Source organism: Mastomys coucha, unplaced genomic scaffold (assembly GCF_008632895.1).
Source record: "Mastomys coucha isolate ucsf_1 unplaced genomic scaffold, UCSF_Mcou_1 pScaffold20, whole genome shotgun sequence".
NCBI lineage: Eukaryota > Metazoa > Chordata > Mammalia > Rodentia > Muridae > Mastomys > Mastomys coucha.
Window position 1 is genome coordinate 96861836 of NW_022196903.1, and position 4745 is coordinate 96866580.

The following is a 4745-nucleotide window of genomic DNA, read 5'->3' on the forward strand; positions in this document are numbered from 1 at the left end:
TTCACTGCTACATGCACTGCTGACACTACTAGTGAACCCCTTGCGCTCTCTTCCACACCCATGTACAGGAACTTTCTCTTTTCTCTGGAAGTTCTCTCTCCATTTGATTGACTAGATTCTCTTAGTAATTCTGACTCTGGAAAATGTGTTGGCTTTTCAGAAATGAGCTATACAAAGCAACCCATGGGGTTAGCAGGACCATCTTCCATTCCAATAGATAACACAAACTATGAAAACAAGGACTAAGCTGCCCTTACAGCTGTAACTCTTTTCAGAAATATGGTACCATAGAAGAAATACTACATTCAGCCACAGACTAAACGTCTACATGACCTTGGGCAAGTCACTTGTCTTACTAAATTTTAATTCCCTGCTCTGCAAAATAAGAGAATAATAATACTTTATCCCCAGGTTATTCACTGAGGATTATATGATGATCTGAGATGTACTGTGCTTTGTCGAGTTATAACTGCCACAGATTTAGTCCAAGGATGGAAATTACATTTTTCATGAACTTTGTTTTCTTTTATGTTTGATTATAATTATAAACTCATGTTAATTGTGCACAGGACTGGGCTATTTTGTGACATTTCCATCTGGACATATATTGTGCTGTGACAATAAAACCATTCCCACCCTTCTCTCTTCACATCTGCTCTTTCCTCTGCCAACACGGTCCCCTTACTGTTCCTTAGCAATTCACTCCTACAATAAGGTTGTGTTTATGTAGTTCTTGCTGCTCTTGACAGATTCTATGCATAAGAAGAAACATGTAGTCTTTAGCTTTCTGGACCTGGCCTATTGTGCATAAAATGATGACCTCAAGTTTCCAGGTATTTATCATGGGATACAGTACATTGTACATGTTTTTGCTATCTTGTCATCTGTTACCAGACACTTAACAGGATCCCACTGCCTAGCTATCATGGACATGCTTTTATGTTTTTTATAGCATGGCATAATTGTGACAGTGGGAGTGCCTCGGTGGGCCCATGCTGAGGTATCCTTCTGAGGAATCATGTCATATGAAAAGTGACAGGCCTAGTATAAAGAAGAATTATTATAGAGGAAAGGGAAGAGGACCTAGGGAGGGATAGAGGGAGAGAAGGGGGCAGGGGAAAGAAGGGCAGGAAGAGAGAAAGGAAGAGAGGCCACCCAGGAACGTGTGGGGACAGAGAGAGTGAAGAAGGGGAAGAGAGAGGGAGTGAGGTAGCTAGTAACCCTCTTTTTACAGGATGCTGCTACCTCTGCTCTGCCTGGCTAGTAGGGCAGGTCGTGGGTGATGGCAAAAGCTGTTGCTAGGCAGCTGTTGCTAGGAGAATTGTCTGTAAGTCAACACATGCCACAATGCACCTAGGTAAGCAGACAGGCATACCTTATGTATACTGACTTGCTTTTTGTGGTATAGGCAACAGCTGCATATCTGGATTATAGGATAATTTCATTTTAGATTTTTAAGACCCTTTGAGTTCCATTCTGCTTCTAGTAATAATGATATTAACTTGACTTTATTTTTTAAATTATGTTTTATTATTGTCATAGGTAGGGTTTCCTTTGCTGGGAAGAGACACCATGACCAAAGTAACTCTCGTAAAGGACATTTAATTGGGGCTGATTTACAAGTTCTGAGGTTCAGTCCATTATCATCATGACAGGAAGCATGGCAGCAACCAGGCAGACATGGTGCTGGAGGAGCTGAGAGTTCTGCATCTTGTTCTGAAGGCAGTCAGAAGAAGACTAGCATCATCAGGCAACTAGGAGGAGGGTCTCACAGTGGATGGAACCTGAGCATAGGAGAAAGTCTCCCAAAACCACCACCATGGGGGTATACTTCCTCCAACTGAGCCACGCTTCCTAACAGTATCCCCTCTCTACGCGCATTTTCAAACCAACACAATTATTTTATGTGTGTGGTATTTTGTCCTTGCACCATATGAGTGCAATGCCTGCAGGGAGCAGAGAATACCAATCCCCTCGAATTGTACTTACAGACAACTAGAAGCTGCCATGTAGGTACTGGGAATTGAGCCCTGGTCCTCTGGAAGATGAATTCGTGCTCTTAACTGCTGAGCCATCTCTCCAGCTGTATTTGGATTTCTACAAACAATGCATAAGGGTTTCTTCAGTCATATCCTAGGAAACATCTTTTTGTCAAGCAAAAAGAATGAAAACAGGTTTCTATTTCCTTTTTCTTACATAACTGTATAATTGTTTGATTAAAATATGCCTGCTTTAAATGGGTTTTGCACCTTTCTTTTTTTAAAATCATTTGTTTGTTTATTTATTTACTCATTTATTTTAAACTCCAGATTTTATTCCCTCCAAGTCCTAGAAAAGATTTTTAATTTTTAAATTTGGTTTGTTTATTGTCTTGTGTTTTATTTGATTCTGATGAGACCTTTTCTGCTTGGGATGTGACAAAAATCTCAATGTATTTTTGGTTTGAACTTTTTTCTCATAGCTAAGGATATTAAGTCTTTTATACAATGGAGTACTATTCAGCTACTAAAAACAATGACTTCATTAAATTTCAGGCAAATGGATGGAACTAGAAAATATCATCCTGAGTGAGGTAACCCAGTCACAAAGGAACACACATGGTATGCACTCACTGATAAGTGGATATTAGAACGAAGGCTTGGGATACCCACTATGTAACTCACAGACCCCATGAAGCTCAAGAAGAAGGAAGACCAAAGTGTGGATGCTTCAGTCTTACTTAGAAGAGGGAACAAAATAATCATGGAAGGTAGAGGGAGAAAGGGACCTGGGAGGGAGAGAGGAGGAGGGTGAAAAAATGGGGGGCAGGTGTGGCAGGAAACAAGGGAGATATACAGAGGGTCAGGAAATTGAACAGAGGTATGTTGCAGATGTTGCAGTGGGGGATGGGGAACTGAGGCTAGCCACTAGAAAGTCCCAGACTCCAGGAAAGTGAGAGGCTCCCAGGACCCAATAGTGACAACATTATCTGAAATACCCAACAAAGGGGAAATAAAGCCTGCAGAGACAATATCCAGAGGTTAGGCACAGTCCCTGGTTGATGGATGGGGCCACCCACCCATCTCAAAAATATTAACCCAGAATTGCTCCCATCTAAAGGAAATGCAGGGGTAAAGAGTGGAACAGAGACCGGAGGATAGGCCATCCAGACACTTCCCCACGTATGGATCCATCCCATCTGCAGACAACAAACCCAGACACTATTGCTGATGTCAAGAAGCACTTGCTAACAGGAGCCTGGTATAGCGGTCACATGAAAGGCTCTGCCATATCCTGACCAATACAGATGAAGAAGCTCCAGCCAACCATTGGACTGAGCACAGGGACACCAATTGTGTTAGGAGAAGGACTGAAGGAGCTGAAGGGGTTTGCAACTCAATAGGAAAAGCAACAATATCAAGCAACCAGACCCCCCAGAGCTCCCAGGGACTAAGCCACAAACCAAAGAGTACACATGGAAGAACCCATGGCTCCAGCTGCATATGTACAGAGGGTTACCTGGTATCAATGAGAGGGATCCCCTTGGTCTTGTGGAGGCTCTATGCCCCAGTGTAGGGGAATGCTAGGATAGTGAGGCAGGAGTGGGTGGGTGGGGAAAGAAACCTCATAGAAACAGGAGGAGAGGGGATGGGGATTGGAGATTTGCAAAGGGGAAAGCAGGGAGGGGGGTAGCATTTGAAATATAAATAAATAAAATAACCAATAAAAAGGATGTAAGGTCTTTTATTTTAATATATTTATTTGACATTTATATGTCCCCCTTTTGGTAAGCTTGTGTTCAAATTATTGGTGCTTTCCTTCATTGGATTATTTGTTCTGTTGTTTGCTTTTCTCATTCTTTATATATTCTGGATAGTTGTTTTCACTTTGGGAAATGTCTGGCAAAGGTTGAGTCTCATTATACATGGTACCATAGGCTCAATAGGCTCACTTTGTGTGTATCATTTGGTGATTAGTGCCACAGCCAGGACATGTAGGCCTTGAGAACAGTACCTGGAGTATAGCAAGCAGCCAGTAAGTGTTAAAGATTGATAAGCACAGTGCCTTTTAAATACTATGTGCTCAATACCTCTTCAATGGTGTTGATGATAATAAACACATTGGAGATTAGACCAATTTTTTAACACAAGTTTTCTCATGATTCTGTTACTTTTACTCCTTTTAAAAGGCATTATTTCTCAAGACTGAAGTTCTAAGTGGAAGTCTCTTAACTTATGATTATAATGTATACAAATCCTTTAAGTCATATACAATTTTTGCATTTATATCTCAGCAGACAAAAGGGGATGTCAATCCAGGCATCTATGTTGAGGTCAATATTATCTGCTTTAGTTAAACACTGTGAAAGAAACATTCTTAATACACAACTCTTTAAGTAGCTGGCTCACTTAGTTACTATCCTGACTTTATTAAGCTTTCCCCCCACACGTTACACACATGACTTATTTCTCTCTCGAGTTTCATTCCTGTTGGTTGCACTCTCTGAACTTATGGCTCCATGTTTCTGGCAATGTTGGAGCCTCCCATAGACTATTTTGAAAGGCATAGAATTCAGTTAAGTTCTATGCTTTCTTTCTAGAGACTTTGGACAACTCTTAGAGATATAGATGAGAACTCTGCATAATGTGCTTTCAAGAGTAATTTTAGAATAAATCCAGTTACTTCCTTCAGCATCATTTCTCTCTTTTAAATTCTGTGTTCACAATGATCTGATGCTGTAAGTCAAACTTCACTACGCCACCTGC

At 41.0% G+C, this 4745-nt stretch overlaps 1 long non-coding RNA gene across 1 annotated transcript; it reads left to right on the forward strand.

The window, feature by feature from the left end:
- Window positions 1-1650: 1650 nt before the first annotated feature.
- LOC116098279 lies at window positions 1651-3331 on the forward strand. The gene is made up of 3 exons (XR_004121776.1): window positions 1651-2174; window positions 2535-2749; window positions 3100-3331. It is a non-coding gene; the product is annotated as an uncharacterized LOC116098279 (long non-coding RNA).
- The last annotated feature ends 1414 nt before the right edge of the window (window positions 3332-4745 follow it).